The sequence below is a fragment of the Rhineura floridana genome, chromosome 3 (assembly GCF_030035675.1).
Source record: "Rhineura floridana isolate rRhiFlo1 chromosome 3, rRhiFlo1.hap2, whole genome shotgun sequence".
NCBI lineage: Eukaryota > Metazoa > Chordata > Lepidosauria > Squamata > Rhineuridae > Rhineura > Rhineura floridana.
Genome location: NC_084482.1, coordinates 19541367 through 19568259, shown reverse-complemented (window position 1 = coordinate 19568259; position 26893 = coordinate 19541367). Strand labels below are relative to the sequence as shown.

General features: G+C 41.9%; 1 long non-coding RNA gene across 1 annotated transcript in view; it reads left to right on the top strand.

The window, feature by feature from the left end:
- Positions 1–25102, top strand: part of LOC133379474 (uncharacterized) — a 28522-nt gene extending 3420 nt beyond the window's left edge. Inside the window, exons 2-3 of the long non-coding RNA XR_009761184.1 lie at positions 21347–21464; positions 24820–25102. This is a non-coding gene — a long non-coding RNA (uncharacterized LOC133379474). The remainder of the gene's footprint in view (positions 1–21346; positions 21465–24819) is intronic.
- Positions 25103–26893: the final 1791 nt, after the last annotated feature.

Genomic DNA, 26893 nt, shown 5'->3' with positions numbered 1-26893 from the left:
TTAGGATTGCAGCCAATCAGTGAAGCCAGGGTTGTGTTTCAGTTTGATTGACCTGAGGCAGCGTCTAGAAAACGTCATTGCAATGCCAGAAAATGGTGGTTTCCCCCCCTGTTTATCTGAAAAGCTCATAAATTGGGTAAGTATATACATTTCAGGTTTTTTTCCTCTTGTCTGCAGGAGTCAGATCCTGGGCAGTGTTTTGAAAACCTTCCCAATACTTGCTTTTGTAAAAGCAATGTTAATCCCATATGCCCAGAGTAAATCCCATTGAATTCAATAGGACTTACTTTTGAGTAGACATGGTTATGAATGTGCTGAAAATCAATGGGACTTTGGAGTGAATGTAAAAAAGAATTGTGTTTGTGTTCTAACCTTTTCTGTCCCCCCCTCCAGTCCTATTTTAAAGCAAGTAGGCAGGGCTTACTTAGGTATTACAATTTTTATTCTGTAGGAAACTAATACTGATTTTTTTAAAACTAATACTGATTTTTCTGCAATGACCAACTGGTTTGACAATAAACTATTATATGGGCTGTATGTATTTATACATCTGCAGTGTGTGCGTGTACGTCTATGGAGTGTTTCCAACAACCCTGTGAGGTAGGGTTGGAAACCAAAGCAGCTCACAACAAGAAATAAAGCCATTTAAAATCCAATAACCATAAAAACAAGTATAAACAGTTGCAATACAGTGTAAAGTGGCATGATTCGGAATTTTGGGTTGTGTGAATGAAGTAGCTTATCACTTGAGGTTGCATTTCTGTCCCTGTTTGAGTAAGCCCCACTGAATACACTGGGACTTGCTTCTGAATAAATAAACCTAGGATTGCACTATAAATATCTTTACAGTTTGTGTCAATAATAAATATATTTGATAGTCATGCTTATATAAATATTTCTTCATTTGTCATATTTTTGGTTTTTGGTTAGGAATCCTGACTGGTTGTGAGATGCTTAGTTTTCTGCCTTACTCATAGGAATCTTGTTGTGGTTGGTATGGTATTGGATTTAAGAAATCATGGTACGAAATGGCCTGAATCAGTATAAGGCAGATTCCTTGAGACTCAAGGGCCACAGTGACTCCAACATTTATTTATGTATTTTTATTTACAACATTTATATACCGCTTTATTGTAAAAAATCTCAAAGCGGTTTACAGAAAGAATTAAAACAATAAAATTATTGGCAAAAGCATTAAGGACAGATGCTTAAAAACATTCAAAGTAATAAAACAAACAATGAGTTAAAAACAGATTTAAAAACACAATAGCTTCCACATGCCTGGAGAGGCTTGCCTCAAGAAAACTGATTTTAGCAGGTGCTGAAAAGAGGCGTCTGCCTAATGTCAATAGGCAAGGAGTTCCAAAGCGTAGGCGCTGCCACTTTACAGGACTGATTTCTTACAAGAGCAGAACAAGTACTATGTGGCACCCATAACATGGAAAGCACAGCTTGAACTTGGCCTGGTAGCAAATCAGCAACCAATGCAGATTTCAGAGCAGAGGTATTATGTGCTGATAGGATCTCACTCATGTCAGCAATTGTGCTGCAGCATTCTGCATTAACTGCAGTCCCCAGGTCGGGTTGTGCTGCATGGGGATTTCTGTGACCTTGGCTGACTGGCTGCTAGGATTTTTTTAGTTTGGGTTTTTGGTTATGAATCCTGAGTGGTTGTGGGATGCTGAGTTTTCTGCCTTACTCATAGGAATCTTGTTGTGGTTGGTATGGTATTACATTTAGGAAAGTGTTACTGCCTTTTGTGTTGTTTTTTTCCTGTTTGCATTTCACTTATCTTTAACCTCACTCCGTTACAGCCATAGAAACAACAACAGCATATGCAAGGTAATTAACTCCCATTAGTGATAAGAGCAAGAATTTATAATTATTATTTTAATTAAAACAAGAGGCTTATCAGTACTTTGAAGAGGACCAGATATTTATTTTCTTTCTGAGCCCAGGACTGGGTCTTTCATGATGCCCGGTGGGGGGAGGGAGCAGGAGAGTAGTCAATAAGACAGACATCCTGGCATTGGTAATCTAATTAGCAAGGTATGTGTGGGTTTGTTGCACACTTCCAGGCCCAGTTTCATTTTGAGTATGGAGGTGGAACCTGTGTAGATGTGGTTGATCAAAGGGAGAAGAAATTCTAGAGCGCCGGTGGCGGAAATCGCGCTCTGAAGATGATCGGACACTGGTTAGAGCAGCAATAGCTGCCTACCAGGTGGCAACAGGGGCAACAAAGAAGGAATTCTTTGCTGCCTCTATTGCGTCTGCAGAGTGTTGTCCCAGGAGGTTGTTCCAAGTGGTCCGAAAGCTGGTCGGTCCAGTTGTTCAGGAACCCATGGAGCATTCTAAAGCCTCCTGCGACATATTTGCTAAACACTTTGCCGATAAAATCGAGCGCCTGAAGAGCATGATTCCGTGCGCCGTGGATACAGGAAGTGAGCCAGAGACGGCCAGTTGCATTCCGGTACGCTGGGATCGGTTTCAGCCTCTTCCCTCTGAGGAAGTGGACAAGGTGCTTTCTACTGTGAAGCCAACCACCTGCTTGTTGGATCCTTGCCCCTCGTGGCTCATTATGAACTGCAAAGAGAGGCTGAGCAGAGGGATCGAGGCAATAGTAAATGCATCCTTGGAAGAGGGTGCAATGCCATTGGCCTTCAAGGAGGCAGTCATAAAGCCCATCTTGAAAAAGCCCTCCTTGGATCCCCAAGAGTTGAATAACTTCCGCCCAGTCTCTAATTTACCATTCCTGGGCAAGTTGATTGAGCGAGTGGTGGCCAAACAGTTACAAACACACTTGGATGAAGCAGATTATCTAGATCCATTCCAATCGGGCTTCAGGACTGGACATGGAACTGAAACAGCCTTGGTCGCCCTGGTGGATGATATGAGGAGGGCGCTGGATAGGGGAGAATCCACCTTCCTCGTCCTCCTGGATCTCTCAGCGGCTTTCGATACCGTTGACCATGGTATCCTTTTAGATCACCTGGAGGGATTAGGAATAGGGGGCACTGTTTTACGGTGGTTCCATTCCTATCTCTCAGACAGGCACCAACGGGTGGCATTAGGGGATGAGGTTTCAGACCCTTGGCCTCTCAATTGTGGAGTGCCACAGGATTCTATCCTCTCCCCCATGCTATTCAACATCTATGTAAAGCCGCTGGGGGCCATCATCAGGAGATTCGGGCTGCGGTGTCACCAATATGCGGATGACACTCAGCTCTATCTCTCGTTTAAGTCCTCACCAGAGTTGGCTGTGGACACCATTTCCAAGTGCCTGGAATCCATAAGTGGATGGATGGGAAGGAATAGGCTGAAGCTAAATCCCGACAAGACTGAGGTATTGCTCGTGGGAGACAGGGGCAGGCTGGGGGACATAGACCTGGTGTTCAATGGGGTAAAATTGCCCCTAAAAGACCAGGTCCGCAGCCTCGGGGTCATTCTTGACTCCCAGCTGTCCATGGAGGCTCAGATCTCGGCAGTGAGCCAGGCAGCTTGGTATCAATTACATCTGATAAGGAGACTGCAACCCTACCTTCCTGCCCATCTGCTCCCACGGGTGATACATGCCCTGGTCTCCTCTCGCTTAGACTACTGTAATGCGCTCTACGTGGGGTTACCCTTGAAAACAGTCCGGAAATTACAACTGATACAGAATGCGGCGGTGCGCTTAATTAAGAACAGCCGTCGCCGTGATCATATCACTCCGGTGTTAGTAGATCTACACTGGCTACCAGTTGTTTACCGGGCCCAATTCAAGGTGCTGGTATTGACCTTCAAAGCCCTATACGGTTTCGGCCCAGTTTATCTGAAGGAGTGCCTCCAACATCACCAATTATGCCGCCTGACAAGATCAGCCACGCAAGACCTTCTCTCGGTCCCACCAGTTAAGATAGCGAGGCTGGTGTGGACCAGAGAGCGGACATTTTCGATTGTGGCCCCCACCCTCTGGAATTCCCTTCCTTTTGACCTTTGCCATGCCCCTTCCCTGATAGGTTTCCGCCGGGCCTTGAAGACCTGGCTGTTCAGGCAGGCCTATGGGATCTCTGGGGTGGGTTGCTTTTAATATTGGTATATTAATTATTGTTGGTGGTTTTTATTGGTTTTTATTGTATTTTATCGTGTACATGTACGTCACCTACAGTGGCCGTTAATTCGGCCAGATAGGCGACTCACAAATAAAATTTTATTATTATTTATTATCATTATTTTGAGTTAAACAAAGCTCTGCTTTGATAAAACCTAAGAAACATACAGATACTTTGAATGTCTGAGTGCCTGCACCAGTGGAATATTGGAGGAACTTGTAAAACTTGCTGCAACAGTATTTAGAACTGAGCATGTGGTGTGAAAGACTCCTTTTCCTAACATTTTGGCTTCTTGTTTTTCTCCACCCACCACATCTCTGAAATATATCGTATATGTAATGGTTAACCATACTGCTGCCCTGACTTTAAGTTTGTTGCTATTTTGTGTTTTTATTATGTTTTTATATTGATTGTGTATTTTTATTGTTTTTATTATATTTGTAAGCTGTGCTGAGCTCTGTTTTTAACAGCAGAAGGGCAGGATATAAATCCTCTTAATCAATCAATAAATATTCCATAGTGTTGGAAACTAGTCTAGGCATTTAAGGCTGAAAATGTTGCTTTTTAAAAAAAAGATTTCTCACATCTTTCCCAAGTTTTTGGTGGTAATTCCTAGTCACAAAAAGAAAACAACTGAACAATCCAAATATCAATATGCAAATAATATGCATAATATGCAAATAATATGCAAATTAGCCTGCCCGGATTTGTGGAACTGGAATATGGCAACCCTAGCAGTGGAGGCCATAGGAGGTCCAAGCAGCAGGGTTACAATCCAGACTCCAATGTGCGTAGACCAAGGCAGGGTTCCCAAAGTGTGGTGTGTGGACCACCAGTGGTCTGTGAGTTCACAACGTGTCCGTAAAAACCCAATTAAAAAAGCATATAGCATCTAGCACGGTGCACTACAGGCAGAAAAATCATTAAATGGTCTTCCAAGGCCCTCAGCAATTTTCAGTGGGATCCACGGGGAAACAAGTTTGGGAACCACTTGCCTAGACCCACTGTAAAGCAATGAGCTATAAGTAATGAGCTAAAATGATCCCCATAACATACCCCAACCATTTTGTTTATACAGAGGAGCTAAAAACATATGCTTTATAATATATTCACGAGTGCACGCATGCGCACACACTGCTGCCACACACAACACATTACTGCAGTGTATCTAAAATGCAGAAGTAGTGCATGGGCATCCATACACTTCTCTTAGTCATGTGGTCTATACCTGCCCTTTTTCACACCTTGGTTGTTGTACAGGACAGCCTCTTCTTAAAAGGAAAGAGCTGGAAACAGTTTCCAAGAGTGGTGTGCAACTATGTTGAGACACTAGTGGTGATGAGGGAGTGGCAGTGCTACGTCCAGCAGAAATTATTTAGTAGGGTGGCACTGGGAAAGTGATGGAAGTTCTACTTGCCTGTGGAATGGTGCAAAGTCTTCCTCTATAGCAGGGGTGGGAAACCTGTGGCCCATATGCTGTTGGACTCCAACTCCTATCATCACTGAGCATTGGCCATACTTTTTGGGGCTGATGGGAGTTGGAGTCCCAACAACAACTGGAGGGCCACACAGGTTCCCCACCCCTGCTGTATGGTCTTGGCCATCTGTCGTCCAGATCTTTAAAAAAGAGAGAAGAAACTTTTGCAGGCACAAACAGCATTGAAAGTGGATAGTGTATAACTGCCTCAATATCATCATGAGTGCAAATAATCATGAATACACAATAAAAAGGATGTCTGCTGGAGCCCGGAGTCACCTCAGTCCTTATGACAGAATGAGCTGGATGTTCTATTGACTCATAATAACAAAAAACATAAGGTAAAAAAAATTGGAGGCAGTTTCAAGACTGCTTTTGTGCAAGATAGGATATGGTATTTCCAGACAAGGGCATTATTTTGTAAATGGGTCATTCAGGCCTAATTTTTCTGTGTGTGTAATTGGCACACGAGTATCCACATAGTCCCATTTTTCTTGTTGTTGCTCACAAAAATATTTATAGCTACTCTGTTGCTTACCATTCACACCAGTGGGCAGAACTTGATGGAATATATCCTATGGATTTTTTTAATCCCTCCCCCACCCTTCATGCACATGCACACCTTTAAAAAATATCCCAGGAAGTGCAAAAGCAAACGTTACCAACCTTAGTTACCATGTTTCACAAGAGGCAAACTGGAGGCTTGTGCTTCTGGTGGAGGGGCAAAACCTATTTCCATTTTGTTTTGTTTTATTGTAACTCTTTTAACATTGAGGTCTCACACAAGACTGTTATTTCCATGACTAAGGCTTGCACAAGAGTGATAAAAAGGTCTTGTGCAATTTAATTTTTTTTTTAAAGACTGATGTATGTGATTACTGCATATATGTTGTGGAGATCTTGAGAGAACAGCTCCTCCTACCTGGATTGTTGAAATTCAAACATGCCTTCTGCAGGTGGCAATTGGTAGAAATAGGCATGGTCATATCATTTGGGCTGCCAGGAAGAAAATGGCTAGTTTGTGCTCAGGTGAGGAGCAAACGAAGCAGGGGTGTGGCAACAGAAGCTACCCACCACAACATCACAACACACTACAAACCATCCATCAAACAAACAGCCCATTAAAAAAACTTGACTAACAAGCTTCCACACCAGCAGTGACTGCAGAAATATAATGGGTTATTTTTAGTTATTGGGTTTTCTGTGGAACAGGTAAACCCAGATTAAATGAAGAAAAACTACAGGCTCGCATTTTGATGATGACTATGTTGTAGATGGTGTAAAAAAAACAAACACTTGCATGTATGTGCAGTACAGATTCCACAATAAATTCCTGTCAGAAGTATGGTATAAGATCAGAGGGCATGGTGATCATATAGGGACTAAAATTCTAGTCCAGGGTGCTGTGCCACTGAGGTGCAGACCCTTTCCTAGGACACCAGTGTGATGTTCCTATATTAATGTATGTATGGTAAGTGTTGGTTGTTTAGAAGATACATGGTAAGTGGAGTGAAAGAGGAGGGGGAGTGAATGGGCAGTAGAATGCTAGATGATTGGCTGAGTGTTTAAAATGGCTGAACGTATAAAAGGAAGAGAGAGTGGAATCTGGAAGGTGGTGGTGGTGGATGAGGTGAACTGAGTGGGTTGCTTGGTAGGGTTTAGAGAGTTGTTTGCCAGGAGAGAGTGGAGAAGGAGGGGGGTGGAGTTCGGATTAGTATTGAGTAAAACCATATGCTTATGTGCCTTAAGAAGAAATCTTGTTAATCTTGTTATCTTGGTTATCTTGGTTATATTTAATAAATACTTAATTTGGTTTACCAAAGGCCTGATCCTTGGCTGGGGTTTCACAGACCAGAAGGGAGGGTAAGGTAATGACCAAGGCTGAAGGGAAACTGTAACAAATGGTGGCAGCGGTGAAGAGAATAACAATACCAGTATTCAGAGTCTCTGGGAATACTAGTATTAGGACGTGACTGGTGGTTGCCTAGCAGGGGGATCTGTTGAGATCTGTGCTAGAGCGGGGAGAGAAAAAATAAAATAAAGGACAGTCCGGACTGGTGGAGTCCCTGGTGGTGCCTAGTGACAGGCAGTAGCCACGCGCAGGTAGGAACCTGACAGGGAGAGTCAGGGAAGGACGCCTCACAACCAGCAGCATGCAGTTTGTCAGAGCTAAGAGCAGAAGGCAGCAGCCAGGGCCTATCGTAGTTGCTAGGGGTGAAACTAATACAGTTAAGCAGGGCTGCTTCCACTTCCTGCCCGGCCTTCCAAGTCCACCCCTAGTCACACACTGGCCATAGGGAAATTCCTTCCTTCATATTCAAGTCCTTGGCACATGTGAGGTAAGTAGTTGAGGTAGCAATTGCCGGTTATAAGGGATATTACCTACTGCCTATTTCTTTCTCTCCCGCCCCCCGTCCCCCAATTTGGGCTTCCTACAATGTGACTTGAACCCTCTGCCCTTCAAGGAGAGAGGATGATTGATGGGAGCTCAGAAGTCAGCTGGCCCCCATCACAAATTGGAAGCAGAATGTAAGGTTTGTGTCATGGGGTGGATAAGGGGGGTGGGTGACTCCTTTGCCCTGACTCAGCTGCTCCCAGGGGCACTTGTCTGCAATATGCAGCCAATGGTGGTTTCACATCTGGATGCCCCCAACTGTCTCACCACAGAAATGACACCTCATCCTAAGGCTCCCATGCTGGGGCCCAGATCTGTGCTGTTTGTTTTCTGTAGCAAAGAGACAGCCAAGCCAGGGACAAGCTGAGCACAAACACCACACCTACTTCAGTTCCCCAAGGGGGCACTGTTTGGGGCAGAGAAGGAGTGTGTATATTTTAATTAAATTTGGCAAGACTATTTATAGGGGGAGCAAAAGTGGTGGGGAGTCTGGCTGTGAGAGGAGGAGTGGGGTACAGAACTTTTGCAGCAATCATGCTGCTCTCCACAGCTGTAGGAAGCTGCTGAGGCCCGTAGGTGACGTATCTGCTGTGGGCTCCCCAGACGAGAGGCCCCCGCGGTAATTTTGGGCTGTGGTTGAGCTAGGATCTGTCCTAATTGCAGGGTTGGAACAGCAAGCTGGAGGCTCTGGTGTCACCAAGCGTCCGAGGCCTGGGCAGTGGGCCAGGCCCACCTGTGGTCACGCTTCCCACCCCCAGAAAATATCACTGAGCAGCACTGCACTGGCAGGATGGAAAGGGAAGAGGCGTAAAGCAGGAGTATCTCTGAACACACAAAGAAGGTCACCCTTTACAAATGACTGCATCGAGATGTATAAATTGCTTCGGGATGCCCAATGGGAAGTGATCCATAAATAAAATGAATAAGTAAATAAATAATCACTACCACCATCCCATCTTTATGGCTCAGATAGGGGAAATAATCCTTATCTGTTGGAGGTAGGTCAATATTTGTTCCCATTTTACAGAAGTAGAATTGGGTCTGAAAGTCTGACTTTCCTGCAGGGTCCATAAGTGAATTATAATTTGAATTCATGGTATAATAAATTAGAGAAGAATTGTCAAATACATTTTATTGGACAGTACTATAGAGCTGTTATGATTATTACTAAGACTTTAGTCATTGGACCACAGTTCTGTGTAAATGTTGGATCAAAACTAACAGTGCAATCCTATACATGCCTATTTAGAAGTAAGGTGCATTAAGTTAAAAGGGCTTACTCCCAGGTAAATGAGTATTGCATTGCTGTCTAAGTTTGTCCTACTTGCCTCCCACTGAAATCAACATGAAGCTTTTACATGTGGCCATTAAAGCCTGTTCACACTATCCATCATAGCACATCAATTCAGAAAGGATACATGGGTGAGGGGAATACCTCCATCCGTTTCAGAAAGTGTGAAGAGTCATATCAATGATGGTAGAGTTTAATGCTCCCCGCTACTTTAAATGACAGTCTTTTGCAGGATCAGATTCCTTGTGAGGACTATGCTTTTAAAACAATAAATAAAAACATGCTTGTTTACTTATTGAGTATGGAGGAGCATGTATATACAATGAGATGTCAGTGCTTGTCTATAAACTGGCATTGATTCCCCAGAAACAACAGTATGCTCTCAAATAGGGTTGCCAGGTTCCTGGCCTGAGACTGATCCTGTATCTTTAGGAGAAGAGAAAGTCAGCCAAGTGCAGGTGTTCTTGCAACACTGTAATGAGAAAAACCACAAGGTGGAATTCTCCCTTCCCCCTGCACAACTTTTAAAGATACAGAAGACCTCTTGGAGGCCAGGCCTGGCAACCAAGAGGTCTTCTGTATCTTTAAAAATAGACATAGAACTGCAAACCCAACTATCTTTGTCATCTAGCAAGCTCGATACCATCACCTTTTCCAGGGGCTTTGCCCCTGCTCAATACCTTAGTAACCTTATTGCCAGATATAGAAGAGCTTTTACCATGGCAAGATTCAACATGATGCCGTCAGCTTTACTTGAGGGTAGGTTTCGTGGGGTCCCGCGCTCGGATAGGCTGTGCCCATGCGGAACTGGAGAAACTGAGACAATATCCCATGTCCTTTTATACTGTACTTTCTACCAAGATATCCGCATTTGCAGCATTACTCCTATCATTCAATCGATACCTGGCCGCGACTTATTATACTATACAAGACATTTACTGCAAGATCGCCACCCTCACATTACATACATTGTTGCTAAGTTCTGCGCCACAGCAATTATAATTCGTGAACACTGCTAAATCAAAAGTCCATATAAAGAGTATCGACACTGGTTTTAATTTGTTTTAAAAAATGGTTTTAACTGTATGATGATTTTGTATTGGCCATCGGCTGCAATAAATATATATATATAAATCTCTCTCTCTCTCTCTCAAGGGTGCTTGTAGCAATGTATTTTAACCTTTAGTGAATCATGCACACATAGTACATCCTTCTGTGCACCCTTCAGTGAATTCCCACATATTAACATACAAACAAGTTACATAAATCCCTGACAGTAGTTCAGACAGAGGTCTTGCACACCAAGCATGCATAATCACAAACCTCAAGATGTAAAATTTGAGATGTAAAATTCAGACTGAAAAGTGAATCATGATGAAGCACTTTAAATGGCAAGGATGAGGAACTTGTGGCCCTGCAAATGTTGTTGGATTCTTAACTCCCATCAGCCACAACCAGCATGGCCAGTGATCAGGGATGATGGAAAGTGTAGTCCAGCAACATCTGGAAAGCCACAGCTTTTCCATCTCTGTTTTATGGACTATGGAACAGGAAGGTTCTGAAAAAAGATATTTTGTGAGATATGAAGTTCCTGGATAAAAATATAGGCCTTAAGAATGGAGCCAGCCCTAGATATTTGAGCGTCCTGATTCCAGAAGTGTGAGGGAAAGAGAAACGGACCTTTCCCCCTCGTTTGAGATCCAACATCTCCCACTCCTGGGCCCTCCATCAGTTCAGCTACATTCTCCTCTTGTCTTTTCTTTAGCTGTCTCTTCAACCAACCCCTCTCTGCCTGCAGCATATGTGTGACTGGAGGTGGCAGCAGCAGCAGCAGCAGCAATAGGAGCACTTGGCAGATATCTGCATTATGTTCCTTGCATTATTGGCATTTGGCAAAAGCTTCCTCTGTCCAAAAAACAAGTCTGCAATGCCTAAAAATAGGGGACATCCAGCAACCCTTAGGCCATGGTCTCCTGTATGCTTGGACCAGATGTACGAGCCTACATAAAGGAGGGCTGTAGCTCAGTGGGGGAGCATCTGCTTTGCATGCAGAAGGTCCTGGGTTTAATCCTCAGCATCGCCACATAGGGCTGGGAATGCCCCTTTCTGAAAACCCACGGAGCTGCTGCCAGTCATTGTGGATGGTATTGAGATAGGTGGACCAGTGATCCCAGCAGAGCTTGGAAGATTACTTTTAAAAAGTAATAAATTACAGTTACAGTTACATGGCCCAAAAAGTAGTAATTGCCGTTACAATTACAATTGCTCTGAAAGTAACCGATTACTTTTTCTCAAAAGTAATCACAGTTACATTTCAGTTACTTTAAAAAAAACATGTACAAAGTGCTGGCCTTGGCTGCTGCACATCTAAGTAGCCTAAAACAACATTAAAAATAAGCACACACACAGAGGGTAGTAGAATAAAGTTTATTATCCATAAGATTAACAGAATGGCATAACAATCTCACATCCCCCCACCCCAACCCCAGCAATGATGAAACCCCAACACACATATTGCACAGAAGTCCAATTTGAAGCACATGATTTTTATTCACAAATCAGAGGAGCAGAAGAATTCCCCTGCTCCCCCCCCCAAGTAATGCACAAAAGTAATGCTGGAAACATTACAATTACTCCTAAAAAGTAATGAAGTTACTACTCGTTCTATTACCAGCAAAATGTAATAAAGTTACCCACTCATTACTCAAAAAAGTAATAAATTACAAGTAATTTGTTACTTGTAACTAGTTACTTCCAAGCTCTGGATCCCACCTGATATAAGGCAAGTTTTATGTTCCAGTTTTATTTGCATATACATGCAGAAATACAAACAAATACAGAAATAAAAATGGGGGGGCAGCACAGAGCAAACTTGAAAATAAAACCACAAGTTACTAGCCTACATGTGTATTAGTAATTTGTGGTCTGAAAAAAATGAGTAATATTTGCCAGGCTTCCATGTCTGGTCTCATGGAGGCAATTTATACCGGCCTCAGGAGTCTGGGCAGAAGGTTTTATATTGACTTGCTCAGAGTCCGCCTACCCTAGGCCTGCACCTAGGTACATCTGAACCCTTAGAATAGGGGTGGAGAACCTGTGGCCCTCCAGATATTGCTGTAGTACAACTCCCATCATCCCTGACCATTGTCTGTACTAGCTGGGGCTGATAATGGCTGTAGTTCAGCAACAACTGGAGGCTTCCAGGATATCGGCTCCTCCTTAGAAGGAGCAAAGGTTGGCTGGGTCTCCATGTTCGCATAATTTGTTGCTTTCACCTTGCAGTAGAAATGTGGTAGCTGCTCCTGCCTACCTGGAGACTTTCCATGGTCTTCTTTGTGCCTCATGTTGTTCAGTTCCCAATGTGTTCTTGGGATGGGAATAGAGTGGCACCAGGCAGAGTTGAATGTAGAATAATGTCATTTTCTCAGCAGGGAGCTAGAGGGGGAGGTTTGGGCTGAAACTCATGGAAAAGCACCCAGACCTCACATATGTTCTACTGGTCCCTATTTGGAACACCTTTTGACACTGAGGGAGCCCCCAAGATCATAAGTACAGGCTAGATGAAGCCCACTTTCCTATGAGCCAAACACTTCTTAAACCTTGGCATCCTTACTAGGTTGGAAATGGCACCATTTTCTGCAAGAATGGACAGTGGCTGCATAGACACCATATATTTAAAGCACATGATTTTCCCCAGGAATCCTGGGAAATGTAGTTTATCCCTCACAGAGCTACAATTCCTACCACCCTTAACAAACTACAGTACCTAGGATTCTTTGGAAGAGAGCTTGGCCACAGTAGTTCAGGCACTGATGACTCCAAGACTGGATTGCTGCAATGTACTGTATGTGGGACTTCCCTTGCACTTGACCCAGAAACTGCAATTAGTGCAGAATGCTACAGCCAGATTGCTGACTGGGGGTGGGGGAGACCATGTCAGCATGTAATACCTCTGCTCAGAAATCAGCACTGGTTGCCAATTTGTTACCAGGCCCAGTTCTAGGTGTTACAGCTTGGGACCAGTTTACTTGCGAGATCGCCTTACCTCATATGTGCCCACTCGAGCTCTTTGATCTGTGGAACTGGCACTGTTACAGGTGCCACATCATACTCCTGGTTCCATGTGCACTTGTAAGAAATCATTATTTTAGTGTGGCAGCACCTACTCTTTGGAATTCCCTGCCTATTCACATCAGGCAGGTGCCTTCACTGTGTTCTTTTCAATGCCTGCTTAAATTTTTCTGTTTAGGCAAGCCTTGCTAGATAGATGTTGATCTGTTTTAATCTTTTTAGTTAGAAACTGTTTTAATTGTTTTAAATGTTTTAATTACTTGCTTTTAACTGTTTTATGGATAAATGTTTTTTGTAAACCGCTTAGAAGTCTCTACATTCAAGTGGTATATAAATTTTGTTAAATAAAAAAATTAAATGTGCAATAAATCTATGATGTGTACTGTGTACACAGCCTGAATTGTTCATGCTGTTGTTTTATTCAGATCTATGTTCTTTTCCCCTTCCTACCCTACTACTTACCTAGAAGTGGGGTCGGCCCTACCATTAGGCAGAGTGAGGCATCTGCCCCAGGCAGCTAATACTGGGTTGTTATGGAAGGACAGGAAATTGTTAAATTATTTTATTTATGTTTATTTTACAGCCAGGAAGGGAGACAGGTGCTTGTGGGATTTTCTGCTGCACGTACCAAACTATTGTGACTTGGGTACACTTGAAGTGGGGTTGGGAATGCAATTTGCTACTCTGCCCCAGGCACCAAAATGTCTTGGGCTGACCTAGCCTAGACGTTTTGCTGCTTCTAGTGCCTGAGGCAAAAAAATGCTTGCCATGGAAAGTCAGTGATATGTCAACTAATGTAACAAGAACCTTGCTAGGACCGTTCAGAAGTCTCTCTAGTCCAGCGAAAGCCAAACACTGAGGAACTTGAAAGCAAAGGTAAAGGCAACCACAGAGGCAAATGCATTGAAACTAAAAATGCATTGGAAAGTGTGGACTGAACAAATGATAAATGGGAAGACATATAAGCACCCTGCAAGCAAATCAGGATGAATGTTCATTGTCATATAACTGCCCCACAAACAAATTGGAATGAATGTTCAGTAAAGACTGGATATAATCAAAAGCATTTTTCCACTTATGATTCCCAGCAAGTAGTATTCAGAGGCATTAGCCATCACGACTAATAGCCTTTGTCTCCATTAATTGTCTAATCTTCTTTTAAAAGCTGTCATTACATTTTTGGGGAGTTAATTCCAAAGTTTAACTATGCATTGTGTGAAGAAGTATTTCCTTTGGCGTCATTGGATGAGCTGGGGTTCCAGTATCATGAGAGAGGGGGGGAAACTCCCAACCCACTTTTTCCAGATTGTGCATAATTTTACACACCTCTGTGCGAGGTTCACTGCCTAGTTTCGATCCGCTTGGATTCCAAGAGTCCAGCTTTTGTTGCCGACCCACCTTTTTTTTTATTCTTGTTTGCTTTTGCAATCGCTGATCTGCTGGTTTTTTTAAGCAAAAAAAGAAATAATATAATTTTTAACAAAAATGCTTTTGAAAATGCTTATGATGCTCCACATGGTTTTTTCCCTATTTACATGTCAATTAGGCAGATAATCACCCATTGAGTCTGTCTCTTGTCTCAGGCTAACTGATGTGCTGCTTAATTATTCTCCCCCTTTCACTATTCTTGTTCTGCAGTACTTTTGATTTTTACTGTTGAAAAGTCAACCACTACTGCTTATTTTAACTTCTTTTTTCCTGTTAAATTTTAATCTTAAAAAAGTAAAGTAACAAATACATTTTACCAAAAATTGCATTTTATTTATTCTATCTATTTATATAATGAAAATTTTGAGAGTTTTATGTTTTAAAAGCAGAAAGTAATATTGCTATTGCTATTTTGTCACTATTATTTTATATTTGAAAATCACTTATTTTTTCTTTAATTAAAAGTGTGTATTTGTATGATAAATTTTAACCCTGCAAATATCATGCTTGTGTGACCTCCTGAATTACTTTATCAGCAGCAGCAGGACCACTACCTTGTAGTTTTATTTCTTTTCCTTACAAAATCCTAAAGAAATCTGAAATTAACAAAACAAAGAGTACATTGGAGGGAGGTAGATGTAAATGGTGATTGTTATCACCTAGACTGCTGTTAAGAATGCATCAGCTAAGAGAATAGCCAATTATGAAAATAATAACGTAAAATTCTGAGATATTTTTTTTTAAAAAATTAGTGTTGATGACACCCACAACACACCACAAGAAATCAGTGCCAGTCCAAAAAGACAGTGGACTGTTGGATTAAGTCAAAATCCAGTACTAAATCCGATTTAGCAGATATTCTCCCCATCCCAACCTCTATCATAGGGTGGCCATGTGTCCTCCTTTACAGAGGACAGTTTTTGAAGGTGTCCTCTATTTGAAGGCTATCCAGTCCAAGTCTGGTTTAAAGATAAACCATAAAAAAGGGAGAGCAGGAGGGTCCTTGGAGTTGCCCATCAACAGTTAGCAGCACCTGGTCAGTGGACTGAGCAGGCACACAAAGTCACTGGGGTCTTCCCCCCATGCTGAAAAGTTTTTCTATTTAAATTACAGTAATTATTTCTAATTTTGATTCTATGCATATAAATTCACACATGCAGATTTTAGACAAATTGGTATCCTCTTTTTCTTTTCAACACAGCGTGTGTCCACCCTACTCTATCATGGCCGTTCATTCATCTTTTTTTCTAAGCTAAAAAGCCCCAAATGTTGTATAGTAATACCTTAGTTAAGGAATCCTCCAGGAAAGAAACTCCTTTTAAGGAAGGCTTTTTTTAAAAGTGAAACTAACCAGCTTTGCTATGCTATGGATAAACTTTCAAGCCTGTGTCTTTGCTTTGCTAGGATGAAACTGATAAGCTTATGTGTTTGCTTTGCATTAAAGAGCTCTCTTGCCAGGGCTGGGGAGGAAAGGATCCAATATGATTCAGAGGAGGAGAAGGAGGGGGAGGGGGAGGGGTGGGTGCTGGATAGGCACCCTTTAAAGCCTCTGCTGAAGCTGCCCCCACCACCTATGAGTGGGTGTAGGAACCTATCCCTACTCTTTTCATGTTATTCCTATGCCTGGTACCAAAGTTCCTAAAAAGAAGTAACGTCCAGGAATGCATCTACTTTGTTAACTGAGGTATTACTGAAACCATTCCTCATATGGTTACAGCCCCTTGATCACTTTGGTTGCCCTTTTTCTGAGCTCTTCTTTATGCTGCTCAGCATACAATAGAACATAAGGGCAGGGTGGCTACATTTAATTAATCTAGGGCGGTAGAAAGCCTAGCAACAGCCTTTCCTGTTATTGATGTGCAACTATAAATACACAGTCACTTTCTGTGAGAGCACTTGATGCAGGATCAGCCATGCTGTAGCCATTACATGAACTTACACTTGCAAGTCTCTCTTCAATGGCAACAGCACCATATCCTGCCAGCATGTGGGGAGGTGCAGAGCCTTGATGTGGGGAAAACATCTGTTCCAATTTCATTCCATTTTTTTATTTCTTTCCTTTTTTTAAACTGATATGAGGAGGAACACAGCCACCAAAGATTTAAAAATAAATAAATAAAGCACAACAAAAATGTATGCAATGTCATGGTGAGGGAGATTAGCCTTGTTGGTATCTCTCTCCCCCCCCCTTTTTTTTAAAGTGGGAATAAACACTTCTAGCTGACATTCTGCATCTTCCAAAAAAGGAAAACATAATGTTAAAATAGAGGCTTGCAAAATTGTGTGTGCATGCAGTATTTTGTGCAACAGTATTCCACAAAGCAGTCTTAACACAAATGAATTGGACTATGTCAAGGAAGCATAGCATACACATATACTGGAATATCTGAAATGCACAACAGAACTGCAGCCTTAATATTTGTGAGCTGACATTCTGTTATGTGATAAACCATTGCTATAGAAAAGTTGTTATACAGAGAAGCATACACTTAGAGCCTGTAGCTACATTACTCAGGTTTCTGCATTAGCCTGTACAGTTCCTAAATCTAGTGTGGAAGACTTTTCTCTTTGTCCTATCTTCAGGGGAGGTACATTATGTAGTGACCCAAGGCAGGGCCTTCTGTGTGGTGGTGCCTTTCCCAATGATGCAAGCCCCCTAGAAGCCCGACTGGGGCTGATGCTTCTGTTGTTTTAGTGCCAGGTAAAGACCTACTTTTTTGCCTGGACCATTGTTGGATGCTAGTATTGTAGTGTGCCACTACAATTGGGTGGTTCCTGTTATGTAAATTTGTATAAATGAGCAGAGATCATCAGCGGTCTGAGATGCATGTGTGCCAGTATGAGCATTTACCTAAGTGGCAGGCTTTTACCCTGCATTAGGATCACTGAGACATAAGACTTAGTAAAATAAGAAAAGCTACTTTATTTATAGAAATACATAGTAGATAGGAAAGGCATACCTAGGCTGCTTTCACACATGGAGCTAATAGCACTAGTTTAACGGATTAAAAAATTAGCGCTTCTGTCCCGATTTCTAAAATCCCTTTCACACTGCAGTACCTCTTGCAATAAGGAACAGTACTTTTTCAGCCGATATAGCAGCATTTCACACAATTGTCTTTCACATGGCTTGTTTTTGTCCCTCTCCCATGTACACTGTTCCCCACTGTGTAGGAGGTCTAAGATCTTGTCCTGTTGCCATGCAAGGCCTCTCCCTTTAGGATCTGACTTTTTAAATTGTTTTAGTTGTACCAAGATGGGTGTGTGTAGGAAATGCTGCTGCTATCTGCACTGATGCCGGAATTCCGGTACAATGTTCATCAGGCAAAAAAACACAAAAAAAACGGTGCGACTAAAGGGCGGGAATGCACTGCATGCTGGGATGCCTGTCACGTGAGTGGCAGCAGCTAGCGATAAACTCCGGGTTCCCAGCCATGCTAACGGATCTTCTGGGTTTCCAGCCTTGCTAACAGATTATTTCTGGTCTCATTTATTGCCAAAATTAGCGCTATACTTGCACTACATTCCACCAGAGTTCCGGAGCTACTCAGTATGTCGTGTGAAAGCTCAAATATAATCCACAAGGTGCAGTGTGAAAGCACCCCTAGTTCTAACTAACTAACTAAGCTGGAGGCGCAACACCCAGGTTTGCGAGTTGCCCTCATGGCTCAGGAAGGAGAGAGAAGAGACAAAGGGATGTCTCCTCTCTCTCTGTCAGAGAAGAGAAGAAGGAAAGGGCGGAAGGAGGAGGTGCAGATAAGCTTCCCTAAGCATATCAGTGTGCGACAGAAGGAAGTCAGTCAGAGCATCACAGGTAAAAGTAGTCAAGCCTAGCCATCTGGGGGACCCTAACTCTATCTCCCTTCTGGAACACAAACAAAAGAACAAAACAAGAGTTGCTCTTGCCCCACTTCCAACAGTTCCATAGGTTTTCTTTTTAGGATGGGCATGTTGTTAATTGTATTAGGTCTGTTTGTGTTTTTAACTGAATTGTATACTATGGAATTAGTATACTATGTATACTATGGAATTAGTATACAGCAGGCTAAAAATATCCTAATTAAATGCATGCATGCATGCAATGCACACCAGTTTTATTATACAGCCACTCTTGTGGCTGTATACTATAGCCAGCATGGATTTTTCGCATTCCACATGTTAAATTCCTCATGCCATTCTGCAGCTTCCCATAAGCTCATTTCAAAACAAAATGTTACAAAACATTTATTTATTTATTTATTTATTACATTTATATACTGCCCCATAGCTGAAGCTCTCTGGGCAGTTTACAGCAACCTAATGACATATGTATCAAAAGAATCTGGACCAGAACTCAGAATCCTTTTTCTGCACATTAGCAGAGAAAGAGACAAATAGATGTGCTATAATGATGAAAAAATCAGGTTTATTTTAGATGTTTATATTTACAAAAGAAGAAGAGGTTGGTTATTCTGTTGGCTTTGTACCTCACTCCGAAGAATCATGACAGCACGGTTAAAATGATGGTGCTGCAGAGTAGCAGACATCCCATAGAGTTGAGCCAAAGCAGATCCAATCTTAGCCTGAAAGGCATTATTGGTTCCTCTGTGGTCAAGATCATGGACAGACATCCCACAATCAAAGCTAACATTTCAACTTCTGTCAGAATCTCCTGAAATCCTGCCGTAGTTAACATGGCAAACATTAGCTGGCACACATTGAAAGCATGCCTCCAGTCGTGATACAGGTCCATTCGGTAATTCTTCCTCACTGTCAAAAGCCACCTACACAATGTCTCATGGTCAGTTTTAAATTTCTGCACCATTCCAAGTTCCATGAACATTCGGAGGACTGCAGTTATCATGGCATCTATGTCGAGGGAGAAGTCATCAAAATGGATGTTGTCTATGCCAAGCTCTGACACAAGTGGGATGTTTGCTGCCTCTATGAAGATACTGTCAATGATTGTGTTCTTTCTTTATTCCTTTTTCTTTGTCCCTTCCCTGCAGGGTTCTAAATCAAAGCATTTTCCTCATAAGAGAACAGGGTGGCCATAAAGAACTTGGAGTGGCCAGGTGAAGAAGAGGACAGAAACATTTGCTTCAAAACCCTCCAAGTTTTCATCACAATACACAAAACAGTCAGAGAGAATCAAGAGTTCAAAGTGTAAAACAAGAGAAAAAATCCAGACCCCTTTTGGACTTTTTTCTGTCAGTGGTCTCATAATTTGTTGAAATTAATTAAAAATCAGCCATATTCACAGAATACCCGTAATCCTATTACTGACCTTGCTCCATACTCTGACCTTCATCTTCTGCAGTTTAAAAGTTTTAAAAATGCCTGGCTGATTTTTAATTAATTTAAGCAATTTAACATTGAAGTATATTATGGCACCAGGTATCCTCAGTAAGAACCAACTGTCAGTGTTCTAAAAGCCAGACTCACAGCTGCTTGGCTGGACTAATCACCACACCAGATATTTATTTCACTTTATACAGTCATGGCTTCTCCCAAAGAATGCTGGGAAGTGTAGTTTGTGAAGGGTGCTGAGAGTTGTTAGGAGATTCCTATTCCCCTGACAGAGCTCCAGTGGCCAGAGTGGTTTAACAGTAAACCCCTCTTCTGGGGATGGTAGGGTTTCAAATAAATTTGATACAGGTTTCTAGGATGAATAATGAGAGAAATACAATTTTCTAGGTTAGATACTCTGTAGAAACAGTAGTAACACAGGAAAGGAGCAAAGTAAGAAGAACACCAACAGGCATACAAAAATGTAATTCTCCATCATTGGAGATGGCTGATGTACCACCACTCACCATATGCTCAGAGGCAGATGTTACCAAATTCTTCCAAGCTATGCAGGAAGCAGATTGGGCTGTGAAAGACCAACCCAAATTGTGTTTGTATTTTTACAAATTTGTAGGGCAATACAATATCTCAGAGAGGAGGTCTGGTCTCCTGATCCCCTGGTGCATTCACTATAGCTGCCCAATTTCCCTGCTTTTTAAAGTTTGATAGAGATATCTGTTGGTTATAGGTATGTTCTTAAACCGCAAGGTTTTTTTGCCTATTACTGAATAACACTTTACTGTGTCGTGGCTTCTTCCAAACAATTATTGAGAAGTAGTTTGATGAGATTGTCATATATTCTGTTAAAGAGACATAGCCCCCCTCTCTTTCCAGAACTACAGTCCCCAGTTTTCTCTTGGGAGAGGGAATGCCTATTTAAACCAGTTTAAGCCTATAGTGTAGATGCACCCACAGAAAGACACAGAAGAAGCAATCCCAGTTGAAGGTTGCCTAGTAGACATTGCTCAAAAGCACTGTTGCATAGGATCATACTCAGGCACACATATGAACCCTTCTACCATAGCCAACAGTCATAACAGGTTTACTGATTTTGTTTTCATCATACAGTTTATGCGTATATATGTACTGTCTTTTACGTATGTCTCAAGGTAATTTACATAAAAACAGCTAAAATTGTTAAAAACAAAACAAAGAACAACTGGAAATACGTTTTCCTTTGGTATTGTTTTTAAACTTAAGGCAGAAACTTTTCCATCTAGCTGGAACAACTTGTCAAAACAAAAATGTCTTCAATTTCCCCCCAGAAAGTACAGGCAGCAGCACCTGTCCTATCTCAAAAGGGATGCTGTTCCAAAGAAGAGAGGCAGCCACACTGAAAGCCCTGCTCTATGATATCTCACTGACGTGCAAGCAGAGCCAATGGTAGGTGCATCCACAGGCAATGATAGGCGGAGCCAGCTAATTCTAGCTTTGTCCCCATCCTCCTTCCTACAGAGTTCTACAAAGGCAATGCTGAGACTAAGGAGGAGGAAGACAACCAGGGCCACCCGATGAACTTGTAGTGAGTAAGAAGGCAGGCAGGTGGAGGCTAGCTGAGGGTAGCTGGTGGGGCAGTGCCCCATTCGCCCTAATGGGCCAGCCTCCATGTCAAATATAGAGGGTTGCCCTTTTTTTTCTTTACTGGTCTTTTTCCTTTACCTTTAACAGAGACCTTGCACACAGAGTTAGTGCCAGGCCTCTGTTAAAGAAGCAAGACCAGGGATGGGTGGGGGAGTGATGTCATGTACTCACATATGCAGCATAGATCTATAGACCTTTCTGTCCGTGGGAAATGGCCTAGCATTTCGTTCTGAGCAAGCCTAGCAAGACGTCAGCAATAACTGAGATATGGAAATGGCTTTTGTGGCTGGCTTTGCCCTTCTCGCTGCTGAGCTTGTGGGTGAGAAGCTGGGCAGTTCTTCCTTGGAAAACGAGGACCAGGAAGACAGAAAATATATGCATCTATTTGCAACATCATTTGGGGCTTGGATAAAAGGCTTCCAATTCCATAGAATGGTGTGTGAGTTTTAAATAGAATTTCTGGCTTTTCAAGGACCTTGAAGGCTCAGCTTCACTCAGGCCCAGCAGTGAGCAGTTCAGGAGTGGAGACTCCAGTGGTGAATCTCATTCCATGCCAGATGAAGTTAAATTTTACATACATTTTAAATGTGGCAAAACAACAAAAAGGAATCTTGTGTTACCTTAAAAACAAACAAATGTATTAAGGTATAAGGGCCTTTTAAATTGTGGCTCCCCATCTGGGGAATACACTCCCCAGGGAGGTTTGTCTGGACACTTCATTGACCTTTTCTTGGTGCCAGTTAAAAATGTATCTCCCCCCCCCCGGCATTTTATAGCTTTCTGTTTTATTGTTATTTTATTTTTGTTTTATGTACAATATATTCTTTTGGCTTTTAATTATGTTGTAACTTGCTTGGAGACCTTTGAGAGGCAAGCAACTAATAAACTGAATAACTATAATAATATAGTTATAATAATAATTTGTCATAAACAACTATAATAATTTGTCATAAACATCATCAGGATGCATGAAATCTTGTCCTCAGGACCAAACTAGATGTGATATTAATTCACATTGTTTGGCCTTGTGTTGCTGTTTTTTTAAAACAAACAAACAAACAGCAGGCACGGTTTGGGGTGGGTGGGAGGATAAGATTGGGATTGGGACCATAGCAAAGGAGGGGGCCTTTACTCTTTGCCCCCACCATGGCCCCAACTGGAATTGAACCCTCTCACGGACAGCCCTGCTATTTGCAATGGAGCTTTCCTCCCATTACAGTTAGCAAGTGTGAGAGTTCCTGATTCCAGTCGTGACTATGAAGGAGACAAAGGGTTAAAGCCAGCTACACTATGGCCCCAGTCCAGCTCACACTCATGCCGGCTATTTGGTTTTTAAAAAATAAAACAAAAAACAATGCCAAACAACATGAATTAATATCACATCTAGTTTGGTTGTCAGTTAACAGATACAATACATACCTACTAACTGATGATAGTCCTTTTTGCATCTGATGAGTTGTATTCAACAAAGTTGTTCTATTAGCACAAAACCTTCCCTGTGCAACAAGCTGCCTTTCCTCTCCCCATGTGCCCCCCCCCAAACTGTTCTGGAGGTTTCCCCAACCCCTCCACAGCAGATCTGAGAGGAGGCACAAGGAGAGCAGAGGGAGAGAAAGTCCCGTTGCACAGGCTGAAGTACTTGTGCTAATGGGACAACTTTGTTGGATACAAGTTGCACCCAATGAATTAGACTCTTGTCCATGAATGCTTAGAGCTGGCCATATTGAATTTGTTAGTCCTTAAGGTGCTATAAAACTCCTTGGGCTGAATTCAACTAAGTAATATTCAGAGTAAACCCTTTGAAATTAATGAACCTAAGTTAGGCATGCCTATTACCTTCAATAGGTCTACTGTGGGAAGGACTAGCATTGAATCCCACCTATTGTTGTTTTTGCTGCAAAACAGACTTAATATAGGTTCCGTCTCAAAATGTTTGAAATTTGAGTAAGAAAGCACTTCCCTCTAAAAAAAAACAACCTAAATGCTAATTAGAATAAATAGTACCTACTAAATGCTGCCAAGAACCATTTCTGTTTTCCTCACCCGGAAAACATCCTCAAAATACTACACACACAAGTTCCCTGGAAGACTTGGTGCTGAGAAGCAAAGAAAAATGATAGCCAATTTCAAGATCTCTTCACTTTGTGAATGAAAACCTATCTGGTCACTAAGATCAGACCATGGACAGAAGCTCACCCAAAGTTGAAATGAATAATCAAAAGTAAAACATCATTATCATTTATATAGCGCCATCAGATGTGCATGGCACTGTTCATAAAATAAAACAAAAACAAGTCCCTGCCAAAAAAGGTGTACAATGTAATAAAATAAAATGAGGTCAACAAAAAGGGAGGGGAAACAAAGAAAGGACAAAGCAAGAACTTCAAATACACATACTATACCTGAGTTACCCCAATTGCAGCAAATTAAAAACTTAATTTGCAATTCCAAAAGCTTTGGAATAAAGGGAGGTTTTCAAATAAGACTTAAAAACTGAAATTGAGGGAGCATCCACAAGTGCTCCTGGAGACGATTCCAGGAATACGGAGCAGCAAGAGAAAATGGCCAAAGTCGAGCTAAAGAGCAAACAACCCTGAGATGGGTAAGAAGCACAGAGTTTGAGGAGCGGAGATCCCGAGCAGGGCTGTAATGAGAAATAAGAACTGAGAGATGAGGAGCCAGATTGTGTAAAGCTTTAAAAGTTAAAACAAGAAGCTTTTGCTAAATCCTGAAATAAATAGGGAGCCAGTGAAGGGACTTCAAAAGTGGAGTAACATGGTCAAAACGATGGGGCAAATAAATGACCTTGGCAGCGAAGTGTTGAATGGAAACCAAGGGACTGATACGAGTTTGTGGAAGACCAGTCAAAAGAAGACTGCAATAGTCAAGGTGAGAAATAACTAAAGCATGGACTAGCATCTTTGCAGAGAAGACACACAAAAGAGGTCTGATTCTAGCAATATTCCAGAGGAAAAACGACAAGACTGCTACAGCCTTAATGTGGGGAACAAAAGAAAGAGTCACAAGTAAAACCAAGATTATGTGCTTCCTTCATGGGATGGAAAGGGACGTTGTTAACAGTGATGGAAAATGTATATTGCGAAGAGGGCTTAGGAAGAAAGATGAGTAATTCTGTCTTTACCATATTAAATTTCAGGCACCATTGAAGGATCTAGGCTGAAATGTCCAAAAAACATACCATCCTACAGATGTTGGATATCGTAAAACATTATTTCAGAATTCAAAAAGCCAAAGATCTGATTTGCATTTAGATCCTGAAATCTTTGATTCATGTGCAGTTTTGAATTTGAGAAGCAAACTTAGAACTTTTAAATTCAGAGAGAGTCAACAGTGGAGAGCTGGGGCCTATTCTTGTAACTGCTTTGGTGCAGGGTTTGTTCCCAATTATTTCAGCCCATTGTTAGGTATTACGGGGTAAGCCTCTGAGCAATGACTTGTACCACTGTTCTATTTTTTCAATGTTCATTTTTATGTAGTGTTTGTTATTTAAAAATATAAATTATTTTTAAAGATGTGGATTTGGGAAGGAACATGAAACATTTGTAAGACCCATAATCTGCAAACAAGGAATTCAGCCTGCTCCATTCCAGATAAACTGATAGCTCATAGAATAGTAGAGTTGGATGGGGCCTATAAGGCCATCAAGCCCAATCCCCTGCTCAATGTAGGAATCCAAATCAAAGCATTCCTGACAGATGGCTGTCCAGCTGCCTCTTGAATGCCTCCAGTGTCGGAGAGCCTACTACCCTATGTAAGTGGTTCCATTGTCGTATGGCTCTAACAGTTAGGAGGTTTTTCCTGATGTTCAGTTGAAATCTGGCTTCCTGCAACTTGAGCCCATTATTCCATGATTTGCACTTTGGGACGATCGAGAAGAGATCCCGGCCCTCCTCTGTGTGGCAACCTTTCATGTACTTGAAGAGTGCTATCATCTCCCTTCAGTCTTCTCTTCTCCAGGCTAAACATGCCCAGTTCTTTTGGTCTCTCCTCATATGGCTTTGTTTCCAGTCCCCTGATCATCCTTGTTGCCCTCCTCTGAACCCGTTCCAGTTTGTCTGCATCCTTCATGAAGTGCAGAGACCAGAACTGGACGCAGTACTCAAGATGAGGCCTAACCAGTGCTGAATAAAGAGGAACTAATACTTCACATGATTTGGAAACCATACTTCTGTTAATGCAGCCTAATATAGCATTTGCCTTTTTTGCAGCCACATCGCTGTTGGCTCATATTCAGCTTGTGATCAACGCCAATTCCAAGATCCTTCTCACATGTCATATTTCTGAGCCAAGTATCCCCCATCTTATAACTCTGCATTTGGTTTCTTTTTCCTAAGTGTAGAAGTTTGCACTTATCTCTGTTGAATTTCATTCTGTTGTTTTCAGCCCAATGCAACAGCCTATCAAGGTCCCTTTGAATTTTGTTTCTGTCTTCCACGGTATTAGCTGTGTCCCACAATTTTGTATCATCTGCAAATTTGATAAGCATGCTCTGTCCTCCTCATCCAAGTCGTTCATAAAAATGTTGAAGAGCACTGGGTCCAGGACCGAGCCCTGTGGTACCCCATTCGTTACTTCCACCCAGTTTGAGAAGGAACCATTGATAAGCACTCTTTGAGTACAATGAGCTCACAGAACTTGGGGTCATTCTAACTGTATGATCTGCATTTTACTATTGAAACAGATCACAACTCCTAATTGGCACTCTTTCTTCCCTAGAATCCAAATCCCTTTGTCTATAGCTAATGCAATTTTATTTCAACATTGGAAGTCATTAGTTGTGGCTGATACTTTATCCAGAGCACCAATGAGGCAGTTTCTAACAAAAGAAGATATGACACAGAAAGACCTCAAAATATGCACTGATATTGTTATGGCAACAGTTCCCCCTTCTGCAAACACAATACCGCAAACTAGGAAGAAACAGTGCCTGAATTTTTAGTTGCACACCCAGCAGCTCCATGTGGCATATCTGTTGTTGGACTCTATCATTACAAGCTTCTGTTGGGGGACTGAATGTTTGAAATTCCCTCCATAGCAAAACTAGCATGGCCGGGAAAACATTTTGGCCTTGTCCTTGATGACTTACTTTTTTTTTTTTTAAAGAGCAAGGAGGCTTTTTGTTTTTCTTATTCACGAGAAAGTGTTTCGAGACTCGACCCCTTTATTTGCAATGTGAAGCGGTACAGTCCAGCAACAGATACATCACCATA